This window comes from Schistocerca nitens, chromosome 6 (genome assembly GCF_023898315.1).
Source record: "Schistocerca nitens isolate TAMUIC-IGC-003100 chromosome 6, iqSchNite1.1, whole genome shotgun sequence".
In the NCBI taxonomy this organism is placed as follows: domain Eukaryota; kingdom Metazoa; phylum Arthropoda; class Insecta; order Orthoptera; family Acrididae; genus Schistocerca; species Schistocerca nitens.
Window position 1 is genome coordinate 75,156,830 of NC_064619.1, and position 27,722 is coordinate 75,184,551.

Sequence of the window (27,722 nt, forward strand, 5' to 3'; positions counted from 1 at the left end):
GTTGTTTGTCTCGTTCTTGCAGGACCTTTTTCCGACCGCAGCGATGTCGCAGATTTGATGTTTTATCAGATTCCTGATATTCAAAGTACACTCGTGAAATGGTCGTACGGGAAGATCACCGTATCACCGCTGCCTTGGAGAAGCAGTTCCCATCGCTCGTGCGCCGACTATAACACCACGTTCAAACTCATTTAAATCTTGATAACCTACCATTGCAGCAGCAGTATTCAATTTAACAGTTGCCGATCGCAGCGCCGTCTTCTGCCTGTTTACATATCTCTGTATTTGAATACGCATGCCTATACCTGTTTCTTTCAGTTTATTAAATAACGCATTCTCTATAGTAAAAGAGTACTTAGATAACACAGAGCAGGCTTTGGTGAAAAATGTAACAGAAGTAATTAATAATAAAACACATCTGGCATTTCATACAACAGTTTCGCCACTATGTTTTCTTTTCTTTGTTTTTCTGGAAAGTGTTACTAAAAAACTTTGAAATTAATAATACTAATACATTCTAGGCTTCCTAAGCTCATTTGTCATGTAGCGATTCTGGAAACTGTAGTTGCCAGAGTTCTTATTTCAGCTGATGGAATGAGCGGGGTTACATTGTGTAAATGAGGCGAGTGCCGTTTGTGTAATGCGTGTTGTGATCCGTATTGAGAAATGAATGAACAGCGTGGCATTAGATTTTCACATTAATATTTTCCTTCTTTGGGTGTTAAATAAGTAATGTAACACATTTTTTTTCAGCCAATCTCAATGCTAAATTTATTTCGGAACATTGTGGAATACTACTGCTTCAATCCCTATACTTTCATTAAATTCCGATAGGTGGCTGCACTATACGTGGCCTTCAAAATAGCGTCTGTAACAGAGTTGCGTTCCAAGCGGAGTCGTTATTGAATTCCTTCTGACGAAAACCAGAGCACTGCAGATATTCAAAGGTGCTTGTAGAATATCTGCAGAAACATGGCATCAGTGAACAAAAGTACGGTGGGTCACTGGGCGAAGTGCCTGTCATCATCACATCGAGATCGCTCTGACATAGACCGCGTACTGGCTGGCCGCACACAATTGAAGTTCCAGCAATGTTGGAACGTGTAGACACTCATTCGAGGTGATCGACAGATCGAAATCAAGCAGCTTTATCAGAACACAGGGCATCGCAAGTCTGCGCATGCAAGAGGAATTCACGAAACTTTATTGGAATGTTCTTCCTCATCCACCCTACAACCCTCATATCACACCTTCTGCGTGACTGAATATTTGGCCCAATGAAGGATGCAATCCACCTGAAGCAGTACATGGATGATGGGGAGGTTACAGATGCCGCGTGGTGCCGTACAGGTCCTTCCAGTAAGGTGGCCTAAGGCCGTCACACTGAGTGGAGATTATGTTGAGAAACAGGGCTGTTTGAAGCCACAAGTATGGGAATAATATGGTGTATTCGAACCTTGAACAAAACCGACTTGCTTTCAGTAAGAAATGTGTTGCATTACTTACTGAACACCGTTCATAAATTAGTTATTTGCAGATTAGGTATAAACCGAATGAAGTTGTGCTATTTTATACAGACTAGCCATGCATTTGAGAGGGTGGAAGCTCCAGTCTCCGCCTGGCCATCTTGATTTAAATATTCTGTAGCTTCCCCAAATTAAGTCAGGAAAATACAATGATGGTCTCTATTATAAGTCCATAGCCGTCTACATGTCCCATCCTTTTCAGAATATATCTCTATGCAAGTATAAGCAGCTTGATGACAGATTTAAACTCTGAACCAGAATGGGAGGCGAACCTGGGACCTTTGCCAGTCGCGGGAAATTGCTCCACTGACTGAGCTATCCAAATATGAGTCACTAGCAAACTGGACAGCCCTACCTCCGTCAGTACATCATCTCCTAGCTTCCAAACTTCACAGAAGTTCTCCTGCATTCCTTGCAGGAGTAGCTCTGCTGGAAGAAAATCGATTTCAGAGAAATGGCTTAGACATAACCTAGATGATTGTTCCAAGTATGAATTTCACTATGCTGAGTAATGTGCACTAAAATGAAACTTCCTAGGAAATGAAAGCTGGTCCTGGATTGGGAAAACAAAAGGTTACAGGTTCCAGTCCTGTTCTGGCACACAGGTTTAATCTGTCAGTAAGTTTCAAATCAGTGAACACTCAGCTGCAGAGTGAAAACTCATTTGGAAAATTAGTAAGTATATGGCTGTATATCATATGCTAATGATACTGTATTTTCTTTCTTTCTTAAACTATAATACTACGACACAAATAGTATTCTCTCAAAAGTGATCTACTACTGCTGCTACTACTACTACTACTACTATTAATGATAGTAATAATAATAATAATTCTTCGTTAACGAAGACCCTGGGTATCTCTATGAGTTTACTACAACACATATGGTAGAAATGACTTGGTGGCCGCTCCAACTCGCTAGCCGAGTTGTGTTAGCCGGATTGAAGTGCTGGGTGCCCTGCCTACCCCTTCCGCCTGGGCCGGCCTTCCCGCCGCGCAGCCATCAATCCGGCTTATCGCTGGCAGCTCGGCGCGTAGCGGGTAGCGTGTCTGCAGGCGCTTGGTTAGCAGGAGCAGGCACACCACGGCATGATCACGGATGACGTCTGCTTGGCTTAACGAGGTGGACCTTAACCTCCATAGTGTGATGCTAAGGACAGGTCAAGCGTGTAATGTCACTAGGCCTGCGGCATGACTGGTGATAACTCACCACCAAAATAAATGAAGAAGATAAAGGCTTATAATTTACCCGAAAGACCGACATACACAGATTGTAGAACAGTGCACGATTAATAGCAATGCTTAACGTGAAAAGCATATTGCCGCAGCCTAGTAGTTTTTCTAGAATTATGATGCACTTACGGTCGTCGGCTAATGACGCTATTATGTACGATATTGATCTCCTGCTAGTATTTTATGTTTAATTTTGAAAAATCCTAGAAGGTATAACAACCTCTTTTTGTGGAATGTGCGACGCTAGGTAGAACATACACATGATGCTGTTCTGATTTATGTTTTCTGCATGTTTTGTTAAGTCGCTAACAGAGAATCCTAAGATGACTTTCTATAATAGACCAGGTCCGGCCTCTATAGTCTATTTATGTTACTGTAAGTGAGTAGTTAATATGTAACGACTTAGATTTCGACCGCTCAGTAACTTATTTGGTTCTTCATTTCGATACACAATACTACTTCTTTACGAAGTAGTAACACATACACATTTAACGTACAGTGCAAGAAAGTTTTATACTTCCCTCAGGCTCTTTGCTTGCTACGCTCAAATAACGCCCAGTGTATTGTGCTGATTATCTATTGTACAAATAATTTTATCTTATTATAAATTCTGATATGGGTAGGCAGTTTCTGAAGCAGCGATTGACAGTTCCTATGTGTGTTTGGTTTCCTCCAACTTCTCTAGAGTTTGTTTCTATGCAGAAACAGACATGATGGCTTATTAATAAAGCTGTGACGAAATTATGTAGACCATAAGCTATAGAATTAAGCAATTACTAGATCAGATGATGCTCAGTGCTGTAAAGCAGTAATCTTCTAGATACCCTCTAAAAGTGGTAATGTACCAAGATTTATGCGCAGATATCTCATATTCCAAACTTGTGAGAAGATATCATTTCTTACACTAAATACTCCTAAAGGGCTAAGAAAAAATTAACAATAAATAACCAGCTAGGTTACATTTATAGCGTGGATATAGTCCAGTGTGTTTCTATTACTGCATTCTTTCCCTACATTATTAAACAAATATCATACTTGAGCTGTAATTTGCACGGAAATTTTATTCTTTGAGAGCATCTTCGAAATGAAAAATCTCAAATGTTGAGTACCTTATGGATGAAATCAGCACTTAGTTCCTTTCAGCTGTCGAAATTACAAGCACATATTCTTCGATTTCTGAGCTTCCTTATAAGTTCGGTCAATGTGAAAAAAGATTGCAATACACTTTTCTATGAATGAATGTTCATGGACGCCAAGAATAATTCAGATCGCTTCACGAAAGTTATAGTTAATCGTACTAGACGATTATAAATTTTGTAATGAAAAATTAGCTTACATTACACGAATTATCTGAAAAGTAATTCTGGCTCTGTTTAGACTGTGGACTCAGTTACACTGTCCTTTCGTCATCACTTCATCTTGTTCCTCTTCCCAACCAATTAAGTTTTATTCTAAATTACTAACTCGTAATTCTTATTTTTGTACAAACCTAATATTAATCGTTTTACTTGACTTAGCAGCTTACAAGGAAAATGTTTCACTAGCAAGTAACAGTGAACTACAACTGATCATCCAAAGAATTGTCTCATTTGACATTAATATCATGGAATTACTTTGTTGAACAAATAGCAATCGTGATCACAGTATAACAACTGGTAGACACAGTCTACTTGGCGTGGGTGGAAATTTACTGAGGAGTGCAGCTGAACAGTATCTGTCAACGAAGTGAGGCTTAGTAACCCGCTAGCTACATCTACATCTACTTGGATACTCTGCAAATCACATTCAAGTGCCTGGCAGAGGGTTCATCGAACCACATTCACAATTCTCTCTTATCCCAGTCGCGTATAGCGCGTGGAAAGAATGAACACCTATATCTTTCCATACGAGCTTTGATTTCCCTTATTTTATGGTGATCGTCCCTCCCTATGTAGGTCGGTGTCAACAAAATATTTTCGCATTTGGAGGAAAAAGTTGGTGATTGTAATTTCATGAGTAGAGTCTTTTAATTATTTCCAACCAAAATCCTGTATCATTTCAGTGACACCCTTTCCCATATTTCGCGATAATACAAAACGTGCTGCCTTTCTTTGAACTTTTTCGATGTACTCCGTCAGCCCTACCTGGTAAAGATCCCACACCACGCAGCGGTATTCCAAAAGAGGACGGTCAAGCGCAGTGTAGGCAGTCTCCTTAGTAGGTCTGTTACATTTTCTAATTCTCCTTCCAATAAAACGCAGTCTTTGGTTGGCCTTCCCCACAGCATTTTCTGTGTGTTCCTGCCAATTTAAGTTGTTCATGGTTCAAAATGGTTCAAATAGCTCTGAGCACTATGGGACTCAATTGCTGAGGTCATAAGTCCCCTAGAACTTACAACTACTTAAACCTAACTAACCTAAGGACAACACACACATCCATGCCCGAGGCAGGATTCGAACCTGCGACCGTAGCGGTCGCGCGGTTCCAGACTGTAGCGCCAGAACCGCTCGGCCACCAATGGCCGGCTAAGTTGTTCATAATTGTAATACCTAGGTATTTAGTTGAATTTACGGCTTTTAGATTAGACTGACTTATCGTGTAACCGAAGTTTAACGAGTTCCTTTTAGCACTCATGTGGATGATCTCACACTTTTCATTATTTAGGGTCAACTGCCACTTTTTCCACCATTCAGATAACTTTTCTAAATCGTTTTTCAGTTTGTTTTGAGTTTCTGATGACTTTATTAGTCGATAACGACAGCGTCATCTGCAAAGAGCCGAAGACGGCTGCTCAGATTGTTTCCAAAATCGTTTACATTGACAAGGAACAGCAAAGGGCCTATAACACTACCTTGGGGAACGCCAGAAATCACTTCTCTTTTACTCGATAACTTTCCGTCAATTACTACGAACTGTAAGCTCTGTGACAGGAAATGACAAATCCAGCCACATAACTGAGACGATATTCCATAAGCACGCAATTTCACTACGAGCCGCTTGTGTGGTACAGTGTCAAAAGCCTTCCGTAAATCCAGAAATGCGGAATCGATCTGAAATTCCTTGACAATAGCACTCAACACTTCATGTGAATAAAGAGCTAGTTGTATTTCACAAGAACGGTGTTTTCTAATCCTATGTTGACTGTGTGTGCATAGACCGTTTTCTTCGAGGTAATGTTCGAACACAATATTAGTTCCAGAATCATGCTGCATATCGGCGTTAATGATATGGGCCGGTAATTAAGTGAATTACTCCTACTACATTCGTGGAATATTGGTGTGACGTGTGTAACTTTCCAGACTTTGGGTACGGATCTTTCGTCGAGCGAACGGTTGTATATGATTGTCAAGTATGGCGCTAATGCATCAGCATACTCTGAAAGAAACCTAATTGGTATGCAGTCTGGACGAGAAGAGTTGATTTTGTTAACTGATTTCAGTTGCTTCACTACACGGAGGTTATTTACTTCTACGTTACTCATGTTGGCAGCTATTCTTGATTCGAATTCTGGAATGTTTACTTTGTATTATTTTGTGAAGGCATTTCGGAAGGCTCTGTTTAGTAGCTGCTTTGGTAGCACTGTCTTCGATAGTATATCCATTGCTATCGCTCAGAGAAGGCATTTATTGTTTCTTGCCGCTAAAATGCTTCACATACGACCAGAACCTCTTTGGATTTTCTGCCAGGTTTCGAGTCAAAGTTTCGCTGTGGGAACTGTTATAAGCATCTCGCATTGAAGTCCGCCCTAAATTTCGAGCTTTTGTAAAAGACATGCAATCTTGAGGATTTTGCGTCTGTTTAAATTTGACATGTTTGTTTCGTTGTTTCTGCAGCAGTGTTAAAACCCGTTTTGTGTACCAAGGAGGATCAGCTCCGTCGTTTGTTAATTTATTTGGTATAAATCTCTCATTTGCTGCCGATACTATTTCTTTTAATTTAAGCCACATCTGGTCTACACTTATATTATTAATTTGGAATGAGCAGAGATTGTCGCTCAGGAAGGCGTCAAGTGAATTTTTATCTGCATTTTTGAATAGGTATATTTTTCGCTTATTTTTAGTGGATATTTGGTAGTCCCTACCTCCTGCTCAGCCATTATTTTCGACGTCGCCTTACGGATCCTGGAAACAGATCTTTATGATATCGACTTGGCTCTCATAGTATGTTTATCTCTTATGTGCTACCGGTCGGTATTAAAATACCGATGACATCAGTAGCGGCAGCAGTAGCAATTCTTATTTGCTGAGATCATCTGCTTCTGTCTAGTTTCTGTTTCTGCAGAGCTGTCTCTCAATTTTCCGTTCTGAAAATCACGCGATCGTCTTCTTTTGCATACGTACTGCTGTACTGCCACTGAAAAGCAAGAAAACATTCAGAACAATGGTAGAAGCGAGGTTCACCTTACAACCATTAGGGAAGACCTTTTTCTACTCCTCTAAACTGAGAAAAGTTTTGGAGGACTCGTTACATTTTTCTTAGTGTATTCTCTGGTCAGTATTAGCCTATCCAATCCATTCTACTGGTCTTCTAATAATTTCTTATTTTCGTTCATAAGGGCGATACTGTTTTGTCTGTAAGCAGAGTGTGTGCAATATACTGCAGATCCTGCCCATCACCATGTGGATGTATGGCAGAAAGGCCGTACCCGGCATTTCTTCTTCTGACCTGTCACTTCGCCGAGCACTGGATTTCGTGGTATTTCTTATACAACTAGTGGAGTACCCATTTGTCCTCAGGACACTTTCTAGGTGTTGCATTTAGCGTCCGAGATGCTGCGGCTCATATATTCGTGATGCACACGTTCCTAGTATGTAAATGATTCCTCTTTTTTGGTTTGGGTGGTGATCTGACACTGGGATCAGATATACAGGGCGATAGAGCTGTCCCTATTTATGAGTTTTACACAGATTGCTAAAACTTCAAAAACCATGAGCCAGATTTTTGTATTCTCTCACTCGCTACGCACGAACTATTAGTTCTACAGAAAAAAATCAACAGGACAATTTTGTAGGAATCTGTGTACTAGGATACTTTTTCACTGAACGCCACAGTTTTCGAGTTATTCTAAAGAAACGAGTTTTAAGGGCATTTTTGTACATTTTTACTTAAATATTTCGGAAACCATTGCCTCTACCGGAAACGTATCCCACTACCAAATTTCTTTTTCGCAGGACTAGTAATCTGCATACAGTGAGCGGGAGAATACGAAAGTCTCAGACATGGTTTTTGAAGGCGTTATGGGTTGAATAAAAGCCAGATGTAGCGACAGATGAGTGATCCTGTGAATACATGTGTGTCAGATTTCGACACGCACTGTGCCCCAGGTTTGGACGATTCCTTTTAAGGAGCATATCAAGAAAGGGTAGCTGTTGACCGTTTCTTAACTCTATAGTGAACTTTATGTTGGCATGGAACTGTACAGATGTTGTAGGAAGTCACTGAATTGTTCCTCACTACGGCTCCTCACAACGATGATGCCTTCAAAATACCTGTGCTCACCTCAGGTTTACAGGGTGCCAAATATAGCGCCTGTCTTTCGAAATGCCGCATTAAGAAACTGGTCACCACTGGACTATATGGACTACATCACCAAGCCTTTTATGCGCGTATTATGTGGAATCACGATTTCTACGAACATCTGGACGTCGTCGACTTTGGTAGTCCATTTAGTTCATTCATTTAAGACACCTGCTGTTCATAAAAGTAATGCCCTCAAGTTCGCAATCAGTGCTGCTCGGTTCAGCCTCCGATTGGTATACACATAAGTTTGCAGATATTTATTGATTAAGCTTTGGCCGCCATGCACCTCATGTTGGGGTAGACTGAACTAAGGCACAGGGATACTATGCTGAGATGTTACTTCAGCGACGGCAGCCACATCGCAATACCTGAGATTGGCTGTAATACTCTGCGCTTTTACATTACATATTACATGCTTTTTCACTGTTTTGAAGATATTAAAGAAATTGACTAGGGTACCAAACCAAATAAATCATAATTATAGTTTTATTATGTATCGCTCCACGTGAGGCTCGTCTCTCTCATACCAAAATACCCGTAGAACATGCTTGAAGAACCTCCGAAACTTTGTCAATGGATTTCGGGATTATCCTTTAGTGCAGTGAAGTAAGTGGAGAAAACACGAGATCTCTGGAACAAACGAGTTTCTGTGGTGACGGAACGGAAGCGAGACTCCAAGTAATTGGCTTGAAATTGATGAGCTTAGTTGGGGTCGAAGGATGCAACATCTGGTTAACAAAATTGTAGAGCTTACTGAGACACGTTTGCTGGCGTACACCCAATAGCAAAGACGTTCCGAAGCGTTGTTCGATGTCGTTTCCCAATATGAGCAATCGAAGCTATTCAGAGGTGGACTGCTTGATCTGTTACCAGTAAGTTCGATCAACAGTTTGTCGTTAGGAGATGCTTCGTGAACTCTAGTGTGATTCCCTGGTGGGGAGGCGACGCTACTTTCGCAGAAAACTGCTAGCAAAGTTTAGAGACATGGCATAAGAAGCAGCGTGCAGAGCAATTCTACGGCAGCAAATGTACATTTCGCTTAAGGACCACAGAGACAAGATACGGAAAGTTAGGGCTCGTACCGAGACATATTGACATTCGTTTTACAACGCTCTATTTACGAATGGAACAGGAAAGTCGTTCACAAAACTGAACTTCAAAATCGTTTTTCTCTACGAGTGTGCCATTTCGTTCTAGAATCAAAACACCGCAAACGCGAATATGCTCCGGCGTAACAAAACAGGGGCGCGCACAGAAGCGCTCCCGGAGGGCGACACTTACTGAATGGTAAATAATTTTACTACGCACAGTAAACCATATGGCCGTAATGGCTTTGAACAGTAGAGACAGAAATCGAGTATTAAATTGCAAATACGCTTCTCGGAAACTTCCTGGTAGATTAAAACTGGCTGGCCGGAGTGGCCGTGCGGTTCTAGGCGCTACAGTCTGGAGCCGAGCGACCGCGACCGCTACGGTCGCAGGTTCGAATCCTGCCTCGGGCATGGATGTGTGTGATGTCCTTAGGTTAGTTGGGTTAAATTAGTTCTAAGTTGTAGGCGACTGATGACCTCAGAAGTTAAGTCGCATAGTGCTAAGAGCCATTTGATTTTGATTAAAACTGTGTGCAGGATCGAGACTCGATCTCGGGACCATCGCTTTTCGGGGGCAAGAGCTCTACCAACTTTTTTTTAAACGATTAAACGGTGTGCCGGACCGAGACTCGAACTCGGAACATTAGCCTTTTGCAGGCAAGTGATCTACCAATTGTTTATAACTGCTCTACCAACGTTTTTTGTCTACAATATCAAAATTTTGTCAAATATTGGCTAATTATAAATTAATTAAGTAAGGAAATGAATAAAATTGAAAATGTCCAATTGAAAATGACATGACGACATCGCTGATACAAAAGAAACACGCTCCTCTAGCAATGAAATGAAATTCAAGTCGGGGGCAACACCTGATAACCACCTGACGGTCGATGGAGCAATAAAGCCATCTATCGACCCGTTCCCCAGACGTTGGCGTAAAACTGGGTCGTCTTCTCTAAAATAACTAAGGTTCCGTTAAGTGTGATCGATGTCTGTCTCGGCTTACTTCGTCTATGTCATCTCTCACCCGTCACACCCCATCTGGCCGGCGGGTCGGTAAACGTTCGGCTCAGATAATTAGCGAAGTCTTGCCTGTATTTCTTATGCTGTTGTAGCTTCGCGGGTCCATCCAGGAGAAAATGCCAAAAATCCATTTTGGCTTTTTCCGATTCGTTGTAGACGTAGCCCACAACCATTTCCCGTACCCACGTCACTCCATTTGTTTTAAGGGCTGGCAAATAAGATTCTTGGGGGAAAAGGAGTGTGTCCGATGAAACTGTCTGAGGGGTGGTTCGTAACAGGAACGCCAATATCTGTTGTGCCAAGTGCCACACCGGAGCCGCCCCACTACATGCTAAACGACGTTCATCAGTGTCCACTGTTGCACAGCTTACACATAGTGGAGTGTCTGCCAAATGAGTCGCATGCCGCCGTTGGTTCGTTGCGAACTTCCTATTTAACATCACTTACCTCGTTGAGGGTACCGAAGTTTTGAGGCAAACTTTCCGTATAATGCACCATATCTGTCGCCAGTTCTGGTCTGGGTACTTCTTTTCCAGGGTATTCCTGGGGCACCGGCGCAGTAATATTTGGTACACGTCTCACGTCGTCAGTAGTCCTGTTGTTGGGAAGGCGTCTCTGACATAGCCAAGCTCCAAAAAGAAATACTTGAAATGTGACATCTTCGATGAAATATGGCCTACATTGACTGGGGCACCATTGATGTGGGCGCCAGTGCATCGGCCAACGCACCCGAGGTACTACGAAGCTGACCGCGCCACTGTCGAAAAACCGTACTGACGAATAACGCCGGTGCCTTTTCATATACGTTCACCAGAGAAAGTCCACCCTCTCCAGGTGGTAGCGTAAGCGTTGTGTATTGGATCTTAAACTGGTGTCCAACACTCACGTAAGATTCGAAAGTTGCTTGCATCCGCGTTGCCATTGTGGGTGCTAAAGGCAGGACATGCGCTACGTGAGTGTCGGTGCTAGGTACACGTTAACATAGGTCACCCTCTGAATCACATCCAACGCTCTTAATTTCTGTAACAGCACCACTGTCCGCATCAGCTTCAATATGCGTCGGTAGTTATCCGCTGCTGTCCGCTGCACATCTGAGTGGAACGTGATACCTAAACATTTTATGGTGTTAACTAACATGCGCGGGCCTTCCTCCTCCGGTCGTAATCCTCGACCGACATTCGTGCAGCGTGACTTCTGTAGATTAAGCACGCTTCCCGCCGCCATCCCGTATCGCTGTATCCATGCCAACTCCGTACGTACTTCGTCGCCTCTCCGTGCTAGCAGCATCACATCGTCAGCATAAGCGCGGCAATGAAAGGTCAGCTGTGGCAACGGCACTCCCTCCAGCCGTCTTCGGAGACCATATAGGCAGGGTTCCAACGCCATCTCGTACAAAAATATCGAAATGGGGCAACCTTAACGAACTGACCGTGAAATGACAATGTCGTCAGTGCCCCGCCCATTCACTGAGACCTTGGATCGCACGCCCTGTAACAGTCGCATGATCGCTAGAATGGAGGCCTGTAGGATTCCCAAACTGCCCATCACGTGGTGCAAAAAGATATGATCCACCCTGTCGAACGCATGATCAAAGTCAATAGAGACTAGTGCCCGGCGCAGTCGGCACGCCGCTGCTGAAGCGACGATATCTCATTAACCACCAAGCGCCGAATGGACATTACTCTTACCGCCGAGGCATGTTTAATCTCTGAGGAGTCTATCAGAAATTGAAGACTTCAGGCGAGCCCCAAGGATGCACGCGAAAATCTTGTAGTCGCAGTTCAGGAGGGTTAGTGGTCTATAATCTCCTGGCCTTCTGCCACCGCGTGGTTTGGGTATTGGAATGGTGATACCCTCCTTGAATTCAACAGGTACCTGAGTCTACGGTAACAGGAGTTCGTTATACACCTGAATCCTCGTCTGTCCCATGAGGTATGCAAAAGAGCGGTAAAATTCAATTGGGAAGCCGTCCTGTCCTGGTGACATGTTCAGAGCTCCCCTGGCAATTGCGTCTGTCAGCTCGTCCTCCGTTATCACTGTGATGAAAGTCTCTCCATCCAGTGGTGGTCCTCCATCTGACATTTCGGAGATGACATCATTTAGTGTCTCGTGGTTCACTTGTACAGGTCCATATAACTGGCAGAGGTAGTCGGTAAACATCTGCGCAATGTGGCGTTGGGTCACACTCGCTGGACAGTTTCAGAGATTATTTCCCTGATCAATGTCCTTCGTCGTCGTTGGCGTTCACGTACTTCGTGGTGCATTGAGGGGGATTCGGCAGCAACTGTGCCCGTCAATCTCGCCCGGACCATTATCCCTTCCACTCGTAGTCTCATCAGCTGTAATAACTTTGCTTTAATCCTGCGCATGGCCGTATGCCTATCCGGCGATGGTTGTTGGGTCATCAGCTCCCTTAGAGCCGTAAAATAAAAATCCGCCGTCGGGGGGTTCCACTGCGATTCGGCCTTCCCCATGTCGTGTCAACGTTCTCCGTAAAATTGTCTTTCGCATTTGATCCACCACTGGAGAACCGAGGTGTATGCCCGTTGGCGGCGAACGCATGTCTCCCAGACGGCCTCTATCGACAGGCGACATGCAGCGTCATGTAAAAGTGCTCTATTCATTTTCCAGTGACCCTTACTCCGCCATATCTTCTGCCGCGTTAGTGAAATCGTACAGACGTTGTAACACCTCGGTTCAGTTTACAGTGATAAAAGCTATAGAAAGAATAATTCAAAATTAAGAATAGAATTTTTAGAGGGGAAAATAGTTTAGAATCAGAGTTCGGTAATTGCAAATCAAAATTATAGTATATCAGCAAGTAGTTTAACGTCTAAGTACAGCAAAGCCACCGAAGCTCCGTCATGGAGAAGGCAGTGACGTTAACTCTTGTGATGAAAAACCTATAAAAAGGCCTGATCGTCATTATTGCCGCCTTTTTTCCTTGATTGTTTCGTTAAACGGCGGCCAACTCGTATCAGTAGATTGGACTTTATCGTGTTAAGATTCCCGATAAATTGTTAGGATATTACGGAGATTAAAAGTGATGTAGTCTACGATCTCTGACTGTTGGTAACAACGGAGTGTTAAGGGGATTTTACGACTTTAGTGCTAGATTGGAACTTTACTGTCATATAGACGACAGAAACTTAAATTATCTTCTGATACGAGTGAATTCAGAGGTACTGGTATTCAGATATTAATGTGTGGACTTTTGAAACTGTAGTGTGCAGTTAGTTGCGAATCTGGACGTAGAGCGCGTGCATGCCGGCATTTGCGGACTATTTAGATTCCTCCAGGCTAGGAACCTTTTAATTAGACCATCATCCATCACCATCTTAATCCTTGAATATAGAGTGAAAGTGAAATACAAGAGTGTTGTACTTACTTCATTTACCTAGTACTAATCAGTGAAAGTTTTACGGAACCAAAGCTATTCAGCAGTAAGTCAGCACCATCTAGCGGAAAGCGTAGGCATTAACTAACACGCTAACTGAAGTGAACGTTTACGTGTTTTACGGACTGCTTAATATGAACTTTTGTGACTCTTTGACGTCCCTACTCCCTCCGAAAGGTGGCGCAGGCTGTCTTAATCATAAAGGGGGAGAGTTGTAGCCTGGCAAATTACTAAATAAAGGCGATATTTACAAGACTTGCAGTAATAGCAAAACACAAGGCCCGCACCTCATTGGAGAGTCGTCGCTGTCACGTCGGGAAGTAAAGCCGAAAAACCTACCGACGATACGTATCTACGAGCAGACACCGACGTGGAGTACCTAAAAAGGGAACCAAAAGAGAGTTGGAGATGCTTCAACGTACGCTATATGATCCGTAAAAGCCGCTGGCCAGATTTTGGCGTCCAGTAGCGCCGTCCGTAGAGCGCGCGTGACATACACTCTATCAAGCCTACTCGCCAAGTGTCCCGTTACATACGTGTAACCCGTTCTATCACCATGCTGCAGTTCCCAGGTATCCAGAAGCGCCATTTCGGCAATCAAAGCGCGCAATTCCATGCATGGCACATAATGAGGTACTTGGTCCTTTTGATCGACGACACAATTAAAGTCGCCGCCCACTACATAAATGTCATAGCGTCCGACGAACAACGGTACTATTTCTTCAGTGTAAAAGGTCGTCCTTTCCCTTCTTTTTGTGGAGCCACACGGCATGCATACACTGATGAAACGAACGTCGCTGACAGTGATCGCTATTCCACGTGCCGAAGGGAGAGACATGACTTCCTCCACTCCTATTCCTTTCCTGGTGAGGATCCCCACACCGCGCCACTCTCGTCGTGCACTGAATAACGTGCGTCGTAGCCGTAGAGCGCCAACGGCGATGTGAAACGCTCTTCTTGTAGGAGTACAATATCCACGTCGGCGACGTATAGCATATCTTTCAGCATTTGAATTTTAAGTGGTGTCCGAATGCCATTAATGTTGATCGTCGCTATGTGGTACGCCTGGCGTATGTTCATCAGTTGGAGGAGGGTGTCATCAAGCGATAGTGTTGAAACCGAACTGCTGTCGGTTATCGGCGGCCCTGTCACTCCTCACCACACCAAGTTGTTCAACATTCCCCGTCCCCTTCCGGCGCATGGCCAGGAATATCCTCAATCGCCGCGTCCGTATCTTCATCCTGCTCCTGTTGGTCCATTTCCTGCACCCAGTCTCCCAGCGTACTTCCAGAGCCGGCCGAAGGATGGCAGACAGCGGTGTCACCGCTCTGATGTTGGACAATCGTGATATCCACTTCTGCCTTCCGGTCACCAGAAGGAGAATTAAAGTTATCGTCTCTGAGCAACTCTTGCACCGTCATCTCGATATATGTTGAATCCACTGGTTGCAGGTCGATACTGTCGTTATCGTCCAATGTCCCCTCGGGACTATGGCTATCGTCAGCAGAAGTCAGTCGTCACGCTGTTTCCGTTCTCCTGCTTCCGCGTCGGCTGTTTGGATGGCGTATCCTCCGTCTTGGGCCTGGTCTATTACGCTCTCGGTGGAAGCACTGGCAGCATCCACGGTTGAGCCTGGAGCGACCTAGAGCTGCATCTCTTGTATGGGATCCCATGTCTGGTACGGTGGAGCCGGTGGTCGGAGTCCCAATCCGTGGTGTCCATGTTCTCTACGGTGTGTAGCTGCTCGCGCCCATCGGAAATCTCCTTCACTCCTTCTCTCAGGGTCATCGGTAATGCAGTCATCTGTTGTCGCTCCTGAACGTCATCCCGCTTGGTTTGCACTAAACGACTCTGGAGGCATTCGGAGCGGTCGTGACCTTCTTTCCCGCACCCTGTGCAAGTGCCCGTTTTATGACACATGGGATGGAACTGTACTGTATAGTCGCTAGGCGTCGACGACTGTAGCCGCACCAACATTCCCGTTGGCATGACAGAAACGATATCCGTTCGGTGATAGCTGGAGAAGTCTTTCACAAGCCGCCTCGTCGATAAAATTGACATAGACGACTCTTGAAGCGATCGATAAAAGGATTCCCACCATTTCCCGTGGATCGATTTTAACCTCTTCTCTTAAAAAACGTTCAATCTGGTGTGCCTTTGATCATGTGTAGTCGTTCACAAAACTGAACTTCGAAGTCGTTTTTCTGTACCAGTGTGCCATTTCGTTCTAGACTCAAAACGCCGAAAACGCGAAGCTGCTCCGGCGTAAACAAACAGGCGCGCGCACCGCAGAGCGGCCGGAGGGCAACACGGTCCGCGCTGTGTCACTGCCGAAGGCAGACTGCGGAAGAAACCCTTGGTGGAACTGAACATAACAAGTAATTCAAAAAAATGGCTCTGAGCACTATGGGACTTAACATCTATGGTGATCAGTCCCCTAGAACTACTTAAACCTAACTAACCTAAGGACATCACACAACACCCAGCCATCACGAGGCAGAGAAAATCCCTGACCCCGCCGGGAATTGAACCCGGGAACCTGGGCGTGGGAAGCGAGAACGCTACCTCACGACCACGAGATGCGGGCTAACAACTAATTGGAACTAAACATAAGAGGTAGTTAATGTTTGTTGAGGGATCAAGGACGTATCTACAATAGAAGACTGTTACCCAACGAGTCTTGGGAGAATCCCGAGACTGCAGTGAAACATAACAGAGAGGTAAATGGGTTTTGAGTCTGGGCAAATACGAATAGGAAGGCAGAAGCTTGGAATATGTTTCCGCTAAGCAGGCACTGAGAGGGTGTATGGACCCTGACAAGATTAGCGGGAGCGACCGATAGGGTTTTATGGGCAGGGCGACTGGAGGATGAGGAAGGACAGCCGCGGGGACCGCTGGTAGCTGGGACCTGAACTATACGTTTGGCTAGCGGCAGACGTAGCGCACGCTTCAATAACATGAACTGATGCTAGCAAGACTAGTACAGTAAGTACGAGAGCATCACTCCAATCAATGTAGTGCAACACATGCAATAAAAAACTGCCAACTGTAACCATAATTATATTAACGACTAAGGCACTGGATCAAAATGGTTCAAATGGCTCTGAGCACTGTGCGACTTAACTTCTGAGGTCATCAGTCGCCTAGAACTTTAATTAAACCTAACTAACCTAAGGACATCACACCCATCCTTACCCGAGGCAGGATTCGAACCTACGACCGTAGCGGTCGCTCGGCTTCAGACTGTAGCGCCTAGAACCGCACGGCCACTCCGGCCGGCGACTAAGGCATTCATTCCACCACAAATATTTACACTTACTGATTGGTAAATAATTTTATTATACACAATAAATCATATGGCCGTGATGTAACCATTATCGAGACAGAAAACAAGTATTACATTGCAAATACGCTTCTCGGAAACTTCCTGGTAGATTGAAACTGCGTGTCGGACCGAGACTCGAACTCGGGACCCTTGCTTTTCGGGGCAAGTGCTCTACCGACTGAGCTACCCAAGCCCGACTTACGCCCCGTCCTCACAGATTTAATTCGGCCAGTACCTCGTCTCCTACTTCCCAGACTCCACACGGGCTCTCCTTCGAACCTTGCAGAACTAGGACTCCTGGAAACTCTTCTCGGGTTCGCCGCCAGATCGTATTGTGTAACTCGCACAATATTTCATCGATGCAAATGCTCTACATCATCACGTGGTAGTAGCAGCTGCTGTCACTACAGCAAGGCGCGACTGATGATAATCGCGTGGCGGCGTCGAAGTTTGTCAGGCCGCGAGCAGGCATTACACGTGCGCCGGAAGACGCTTGTATTTGGAGGAAAGCGGCGCTCCTGGTGCCCCCTGCTGGGAGCCACAGTAAGGCCATCCGCGAGTGCGCTGTGGGCAATGACTGTGCTGCCGGACGCTCCTGCAGTCAAAGGCTGAATTAAATCTCAATAGTGCGTTGCGTCGCCTGATGAATCGGAAGTTCTTGTTTTCCTGTTTTGAATTAACGGCAGCCAGTGCCGGATTCCAGGCAGCGGTTAGTTGAAAACCTACATCCCTGTTGATAAGATTGTCCGCCGTACGGGCATATATGGAAACCTTAACAACACAATCCCAGAAAGGTGACGCTGAGTATAAAATTTCAGTCTTTTCGTTAAACATACGATGTCCCGCGTCCAGGCAATGCTCCGCTCCTGCAGATTTATCGGGTTGCCCAGCCGTGTATGAGGATGGTGTTCGACGCAACGTTATTGCACGGCTCGGCACGTCTGCCCGATTTAAGATTTTTCACATTCTCATGGGACATTATGACGCAGCCTTTTCTATGGCCAAGGTAGTCTTTGACAGAGCACAGTAAATTATTCAATTTTTCTGGTGTCCGAGAAATACACTTGATATCGTTCCTTTTGAGGATTCTTACTATTCTTGACGACATGCCACCAAAATAGGGCAAGAACGCTGTTGCAGTGGATGCCTCCGCAACTTCATTTACATCCCTTCTTCAGATTTGCTTAAAACGGAATGCATGGCGTATCTGCCTATCGAAATAGCCATTCTGTTGGAATACCGATTTTAGGTGTAGTAGCTCGCCAGGCAGACGGTCGGCATCTGAGACCACATGTGCTCTATGTCCCAAAGAGCGTAAGATAGTACAGCGTTGCACAAGATGATGAGAACTTGTGGCCTGCAAATATAGCTTCGTATGAGGTGATTTGCAATAGACGCTATGTCCCAGTGTACCATCAGCTCTTGACGTCCAGGAATGGTAAAATGCCATCCTTTTCAACTTACATTGCCAATTGTATATTAGGATGGAGCCAGTTCAGCTGCCGGAGAATCACAGTTAATGTCTCTATTCCGTGGTGCCACACCACAAAAGTATCGCCTAAATACCGCCAGAAGCAAGAAGGTTTCAGACTTGACGACTGCAGTGCTACTTCCTGAAAGTCCTCCATAAAATAGTTGGCCGCCACGGGAGACAGAGTACTTCTCATGGTGACACCATTCACTTGTTCAAATACTGGCCACTGAATAAGAAATAAGTTGAGGTAAGCACATGTTTAAATAATGTTTACATTGTTGTTGTAACATATTCTATAATTTCTATAATACTAAGTTTGAATGTCTAAGGGTGTCGAACCAGAATATTCTCCACAATTCAATTGTTGTTGTTGTTGTGGTCTTCAGTCCAGAGACTGGTTTGATGCAGCTCTCCATGCTACTCTATCCTGTGCAAGCCTCTTCATTTCACAGTACCTACTGCAGCCTACATCCTTCTGAATCTGCTTAGCGTATTCATCTCTCGGTCTCCCTCTACGATTTTTACCCTCCATGCTGCCCTCCAGTACTAAATTGGTGATCCCTTGATGCCTCAGAACATGTCCTACCAACCGATCCCTTCTTCTAGTCAAGTTGTGCCACAAACTCCTCTTCTCCCCAATTCTGTTCAGTACCTCCTCATTAGTTATGTGATCTACCCATCTAATCTTCAGCATTCTTCTGTAGCACCACATTTCGAAAGCTTCTATTCTCTTCTTGTCTAAACTATTTATCGTCCATGTTTCACTTCCATACATGGCTACACTCCATACAAATGCTTTCAGAAACGACTTCCTGACACTTAAATCAATACTCGATGTTAACAAATTTCTCTTCTTAAGAAATGCTTTCCTTGCCATTGCCAGTCTACATTTTATACTCGTATCCTCTCTACTTCGACCATCATCAGTTACACTGATAAAATGAAGCAGTACGTAGTTTTTACAGAATCGAATTATTAATATATGGTCAATTCTGATTACAGTATGAATGAGGGTGTGCTATAAGTACAGATAGGTTGATGTTAATAAAATACGTAATTAAAAATGATAATAATTGGTATCTGTAAGCTGTCACTTATAATATGTAATTTACTTATAGAATCGTAAGTGTAGGAATTATGGTCGATTTGCTTACATGTGAAAGTGTTGTACGAGGTGTGTAACTTGGGGAACAGCTCGAATTTACATTGGCTGAACTGCCATGTGGTTGGTGGTAGGTGGTAACGTCTTATGGGTCCAAACTGCCGAGGTCATCGGTCCCATGTGGTTGGTGGATTTTAATAGTGGAAGAGGTGTTTTTTGGCCTAGGATGGAAGAAGAGAAAACAGCTTGGGATAGTGATAGAGAACTAAAGACTCTACTTTTCTGCCATCGGTGAGTATCGTAGAGTGATGTGAGTGAATTTATGCACAGACATTTCATATCACGTATCAGATCTAATTTATGGGCATCGAAGAATGTAGGTGAAGAAAGTATGAATTGAGTACATTCACGGTTTGATGTGAGTGGGTATCCCGTCAACTTTCGGGTTATACTGGATTATTCAAGGGTTGTGATATATTTCAGTAACTAACTTAATCTGTATGTAAAAGTGCTTGTAGGACCACCAATCAATAGGAGTTCGGACAATACTGAATAAACAACCTGTTCTCAAACATTAAATTTGCGGTGTTGTCTATGCTTATTACAAATGTTTCCCTGTTCGTTTATGGTCATTAATTTATAATCCGCATAACTTGCCTACCCTACATTATTTGACTGCAGGTTCATTTTTTAATAAAATATTTTGCTAATGCAAGAACAGGGCGTAAAGCAGACGTTATACGCCTCGTCTCTAGGACTTTCATGAGCCCGGCTTTATCCAGAGAGGTGCATTTGCCTCTCTGTCTCACTAAAAACAGAGCGATAATGCCGCTCCGTGTATACATTTCTCTCTCTGTCTCACTAAAAACAGAGCGATAATGCCGCTGCGTGCATAGGATGAAAAACTTTGCTCACTCTGCTCTTATTACTTCAGCAGACTGATGTACCAAAATACAAAGATGCTCTACACTATCGATACACTTTAAGCAGGAATATTTTTGGTCCTAGACAATGCATGCCTTAGTTGTCTGTAGTACTTTTGTGGAGCAGATTGGAAAGGAGACGTTAACTTAACGCTTAATGTGGAAAAACAACACTCTTTTGGACGAGCTTTAGAGAGAAGAGGGTTTTAGATAGACCGCACTGCAGTATATGGAGTTATCAACTAAAACGTTCATAATTCATGATGTACATTACGAAAAGTCCTTCATCCCCTTTCTCGCTCAATATGAGACTAGAAAGGTTGCATTATCTTGCGATAAGGAGGCACATTCATCATTCTAGGCACGGCTTAGTAAAAGCATGTGATATAATACGGATCTGAGAAATATTTCACAGGATTTATATCTATCGTAACTATGCGTATTCTTTGTGATAATTAGTCACTACCTGACACGAGAAGCGAACCATCCGGAAGGGAAATGAAATGAAATTTTACGGGTTGAGAGGATGTGTGATGTTCTTTCAGTGCATACAAAATCAAGTTTACGAACAACTCGGCTGTATTTAGCTCATCAGTATGACGTTGCACCCCCTCTGACCTGGATGGACGCTCCGATTCGGCTTGGAAAGCGTCATAAGGCTGTCGTATCCTCTAACAACATAAGCTGGCCCGCACCTGTTGCAGCTGGTCTTTGCCCTTGAACTGGCCCTGGCACAGAGTTGGCATCCGACCGCCTCAGACACACGTTGCATGGAGAACTGATCTGGGGCACTGCTGGTCATCGCGCAGACCATTTCGCAGGGACACTTTCCATGTACGGACGAATCTCCATATAGCCTACCAGGCCTTGTAACAACACTAAACGCGAACATCGCTGGTGGCATTTCTAACTTGCACAGAGAACTGCAATGCTACTCATTCACATACCCGCGGATGATGTGCACGACTGAGAATTCACATGGACATCTGACTGTGTCTTTAGGTGCTTCTTTTATTTGTCAGGCACTGTATATTCAAGCTGTGTATATTCTGACAGTATTACGGTTGCGACATTGCAATTTGTTGGCGTTTCTGAGTAATTGATTCTTAACTTGCTCAATTAAGATGTCAACTGTGCAGGCCCGTGCGGACATGTTAGCTCCTCGGGCAGTTTCTTTGTTGCATTATTTACCTTTTCTGCATGTGTTTTCTTGGAGCTTTTGAAACTACATTTGACACATAACGTTGTGTGGTTTGTATCTCGTTAACGGGTGGTCACGAACTGTGTCCTTCCAGCTACTGGTTATGTATAGTTCTGTTAACATCTGCAATTTGGACGCCCATTGATTCTGATAGTTTTGCTTACATTGTCGTGGCGGACACAGAACAGTAATACAGTTCTATTTCTGTATAAGGGTTCAGTGTTACCCGATCGCTCGTTGCAGAGCTACAATGTATTCGTGATTTACTCGGTTTGTTAGTTTAGTTATCTTTGTATCTTCGAAAATACCTTCACAAGTACTGAAAATCCATAATATGCAATCACGAATATATACTACACAAAATATAGAGTAATGTAACAAGCCTCAGACGAAACACATACCTTTACAACATTGTGTTTAGTCTGATCTGTCAAATAATAATACTGTATAGATATGTTGCCTCATAGGTATTTTTCAAAATGGGGACAACAGTTACCACGGTACAGTACAGAGCAGGAGTGTCCAAGATTTCGGCTCACAGGCCATGCCCGGGCCCGAGTATCAAAGCGCTCGGCCTCGCTTCACATTTCCCCTAACACCGCGCCGCGCTGTCTGAGCGCGAGGAGTGGGAGGAGGGGGAGGAGGGGGAAACAGTGAACGCTCCGCATTTGCTCGTATATGGCACTACAGTCGTACTGCATATGATTTGGTTACATATTTCACAGTTCTCAACAACATAGATCACAAAAAAAACAGGTTTCGGTATTAATTATTTTTGGCCCGCTGAAGACATAATTTTTATCTGCATCAAACTGTCGTCAAACGGACAAACGTAGACAATTTCACGGAGTTTCGTACTCAAGTTGCCACATAATCGTTACTTATATTTTTTCGTTATCGAACAAAGGTCTTTCATACATGTATGTTGATGAAAATATTGTAGTGCTTCTGCAATCTCATTATGGAGACGGAAAATCTACCTGAGAAAAGAAATGTAGGCGCCCTGGGACAGTTTCAACGCAAAAATGATTTGTCACTAAAACAGGGATTTCGTTGCAGATCAGTCACTTACATCTGCACATGCACATTAACTGAACTGCCAAACGGTCTCGAAAACAACTGTAAAACAGATGTAAAATTGACAGTGTCTCCATTACATTTATAAAACTATCGTTACTATTTTTAAAAGGTCACAATGAATTCTTCAGACCTCGCCCTTTCTTTAACGCCAGAGAGCTTATGGAACTTGATTGTCTTTGTCAGAATGTGTCCCTTATACAACGCGATTTTCTTTTTGAGTACATCATCATGAAATCAAAAAGAAGTTACCTTCCAATGCCTTACTGTGGGCAACGTGCAGTGAACTCTGCTTAAAATGCGATGTCTGCAATCCATTACGGGTGTTCTTATTTTCCTTCCTGCACTCCTTTTTCCTTCATAAATTTAAAAATAGTGTGTTTTAAATCGAAAAATCGCATCCTAAAAACCAAAGGCATTGTTGGCTACAATAAGATGCGCCAATGTCTCTGTTGTTCACCACACATATCCGAAAAGTAATTGCCTATCGGCCTTTTCAGATATGTGAGGTGTTCAACAGAGGCATTTGTGTGTCTTATTATACGTCAACAATGCCTTTGGTTGTTAGGACCAAGAAACATAGGAATATAAATAAGTACGAGTCTGTGTCAGTATGGGTGAAAGGTGCCCTTAATTGTAGCAATATTAACGTTTTTGGTGATGTCACCCATTATTATAGAAATTGACTCAAGCAACACCCTTTACAGTAATATATGGAGTCTCCATACTCTTAGTTCACTTCTATTAAAAATTGTAGCAACTGAGAACGGAATGATGGTTGCGGCTGCAGACATTCTATTACTCGTACCACAAATTTCTTCAAGCGTTCCATGCCTGCCTGATGTAGAGAACAATGCGTGGTGCTATAACGACGTTTCGTAGCAAGCAATCGGTCACGATGATAATGATGATGTTTGGATTGTGGGGTTGTCGACTGCGCTGTGATCAGCGCCCGTACAAAGTCTCAATTTTCAAACAGTCCGATTTTCACTCAGTCCGATCTAGCCACTATCATGAATGATGATGATAATGATGAAATGATGATGACAACACAAACACCCAGTCCCCAGGCAGCGAAAATATCCAACCCGTCCAGGAATCTATCCTGGGATCCCTTAATGCAGAGGCAGCAACTCTAGCCATTAGACCACGACCTACGGACAAAGTAATCATAGACTGCCTCTTTTTGTCCTTCATGCCGCGAACAAGTTTCGAAGGGCAAACATCACTGACACCAAGATTCTTCCGAATTCAGAGAGTTGTGTCGACCGAGAAACGACGCACCGCGCTGGCCCGGTTACTTCCGAGAAAGACCGAGTAAATTCGAGTAATAGACACACCTTGGACCCGCACGCGGCCGGCACATGCTGCAAGCGTGATGTTTGATACGCCGTGACCGGCCCTGATGTAGAACATCGCACTGTAGACTGTCTTACATGCGAAAGAATCTCAGAAGACAAGCGTATTATTTGTGCAGCTTTGGTGACTCGCGAACAAGGTTCTTCACGTCCTCTAAACGAGGATTCAATCAGTGTTATGCCTAGTGACGAGGCTTGCCATATAACAGGACCATCGCGACCAAATAATTGTTGTTCAAATTGGGCCACAATGTGACTCCTAAAAATAAAGTGAAATGTATGTAAGCACCCTGTCATCTTGAGCTCACATACCTCCAACAGTTGTACAGATATATAATTTTCATTGGGATAGGGTCTGCAGCTGTGATGAATTGTTTGGATGATTTTGTTATGTCCTCAGCTACCATTCTCTTTCTTTCATGTACTTTTGTACAATTTAGGTCTTAGGCCATTTTCAAGTGTCTAATACAAATAAATCATACATTGGATACACTAGTGACACTTGTGTTCCTGACACAGGAACAAGTCATACCTTTGGGTATGCTGTCTGTCATATATGTCTTAGTTCCTATGACTACATGTAACTGTCGTAAAATAGATTACAAAGGTTTTCCGCTATTTGAAGGACACTTAACGTCCAAGCAGTTGTTGCAAAGCTCTTACGTATGAGTTCCAAGTTTCAATGTACATAACGCTAGGAAGATTATATTTACTTGACAGGAATTTCTAAATAAACCTACACATGGTTTTGTTCTCAATTATATTTATCATTCGTCATTGGTGTAAATATGACTGACTGTAGTTTATTTAGAGTAATGTGTGAATATTTGTTCAGTTATTGTGGGAGCGCGTCAATTTCGAATAGTTGTTACAAAGTTCTTGTATATCAACTCGAACATAGTACTCTAATGAAACAGTACTGAAAACTATAAGAATCGGGTAAAAACTGCTCTATGGTTGATTGATCTTTCATATTACAGTCATATTTAATAATGGCTTTAATGATAATTTTACACTCTATGGTTCTATGTTTCTGTAATGCTTCGTCGTTGAACTGGCAAAAAAATTTTCTAGCAATTTCCCACTTCGCAAGTCTTTTTGCTCGTTCGAATCTCTTATTGACTGGTGTTTTTGATGGATGTAAATTTCAGTTTCCTCCTCTACATCCATGATATTTCGTTTCAGTACCTTCTGAAAATATTTGAAGTGATTCGTCTATATTTGCTATTTTGTAGTTCGTGCCTTTTAGGTGTGCAGAAAATGTGGGTATGTTACTGTCGTTTACTGTCGTATGTTCTTTAAATTGTGTGCTAACTTTGATTTCTGTTTGTCCAATATAATTTTTTTGCATTCTTTACAGTTAATTTTGTAGATTCCTGATGGCGAAAATGGGTCTGATTTCCGTAGTATGAGTCTCAATAATCGTATAATGTTAGTGATTCTGTAGATATGGCCATACAAGTACTTTGTTTTTCTGTGGTCCGTTTCTGGTTAACGTTACTTCATCTCTGGGATTGGCAAGTGTTTGTTGGTTTTCTTTTTGAATAATGAGTGCACAAAGTTTTTATGATAATCATTATTTGTTGCCATGTTTCAGAGAAGATATAGTTCTTACTCAGTTGTTTCTTTTTCCGGTGGTAAGTTGATCAATTTGCGTATCATAGAATGAAAACATGTGAGCTTGTGTGCTCTTGGATGGCATAATTCGTTGTGGACAATTATGTCTGTTATGGTTGGTGTACAAAAAATGTCAAATGTGTGTTTAGCTTTTTCGTTTGAAATCATTCATTCCAAAACATTTATGCTCTTTTATTTTCTCTTTCCATGTGGTTGTTGTTGTTGTTGTTGTGGTCCTCAATCCTGAGACTGGTTTGATGCAGCTCTCCATGCTGCTCTATTCTGTGCAAGCTTCTTCATCTCCCAGTACCTACTGCAACCTACATCCTTCTGAATCTGCATAGAGTATTCATCTCTTGGTCTCCCTCTACGATTTTTACCCTCCACGCTGCCCTCCAATATTAAATTGGTGGTCCCTTTCTAATGAATTCTTTGATTAATTCTTTATTGTGTGGTTTTGTTTCTGATGAAAGTCTTTGTGTGTGAATGCAGCTTGCCGCTAACTTGGTGTAATGTTTGTCTGTACAGAAGTGTATCTGTCGTCTTTATCGCTCCTTCACTCACACACCTGAATCAGTACATTAAAGTCAGGGCTTCGTGTATTATGATTGCCTGATCCGTAAAAGGACAGACAAACAATTATACTACTGGAGGATTCTAAGTAATTTCTAGAATTACATTCACTCTCTCTCTCTCTCTCTCTAATTTATATGTGTACAATGCAAATATAAATTACTTGAGATCAGCCTGGTCGAATCTCCGGTAGAGCCCTTCGTCTTAATACTCAGCGGCGGTCTTGCTAGAAAAAATCTTTACATTTGTTATTATTATTAAGCGCTGCATTCAGTTGGGAAAATCGATCGTTTGAACAACTCGTTCAGTTTACGACAGATCTAATATTTCAGATGTGGACGAAGCCTTTTTGGACGATTTATAAAACTCATAGATTGCAGGTTCTCTTCGTCACAGCTGAAACTTCCCAATTAATTACAGGCCTAGACAATCATCAATGATTCAGACAGAGAACTCATTCTTCATTCACTCTGTAATAAAATGGTCACAAACCTTATTTCTGATGAAAGATGTATATTGAATCCTTGTTAATTACAGGTTCCGTTTCCGTGTATTTTAAGTCTCAGGAAAGTTACTTTTTTACAGGTTTATCATTTCTTTATCTATCCCGCTATCGGCACAAATTTCCCTTGTTCGCTTTAATGCGAAGAAGAGTACTTAAATTTCTTTAGCAATCCAAAAATCCTCCCACCGATATTTTCGAAACTTCCCTTCTCTCGCTCTCTCTATACTATAATAACCATGGAGTATACATATCTGTACCTCTGTTGTTCCAAAGAATAAACGTACTAGAAAAATACCTTGGCGTCGACTAGCTGTCGGCGCATATTTTACTAGAAAAATCTAATCCAATACTTTTCAAACGTAAATAAATGTGAATGATTTGATTGAATCACTATTAATTAGTGCGTGGTAGAGGGTAATTTTCCGTGGGGATATTACAATGCCCCTCGCAGCGAGCGAAGTTTGTGAGCTCAATTTTGATTCACCGAACACACTTCGCGAGCTATCTATTAGCGTGGATAACCCGGAAGTGATGATTGTCAGTCCTCCGACTGAAAAAGAATATTCTGTTTGAGACAGACGAAGAAAAGAAATGTGGAAAACAGAAGAAATGAAGAGACAGGTACCGCGACTGTATTGCTTTTACGTGCATCTCGGTGTTATGTTTGCTGTGCACAACCAAGGAAGATGATCTTTCATGAACTGTTGTCAGGGTCTACCCATTCGGGAACTTTCTTAAGCAGGGAAACCTTGGAAAACCTCTTAAGCTTAGACCCCCAGCCTACGGTACATAGAAGATA

General features: G+C 43.0%; 1 non-coding gene across 1 annotated transcript; it reads right to left on the reverse strand.

Moving 5' to 3' along the window:
- Positions 1 to 17,210: 17,210 nt before the first annotated feature.
- On the reverse strand, positions 17,211 to 17,286 carry Trnas-cga (transfer RNA serine (anticodon CGA)). Its single transcript has one exon. It is a non-coding gene; the product is annotated as a tRNA-Ser (tRNA).
- Between the last annotated feature and the right edge of the window lie 10,436 nt (positions 17,287 to 27,722).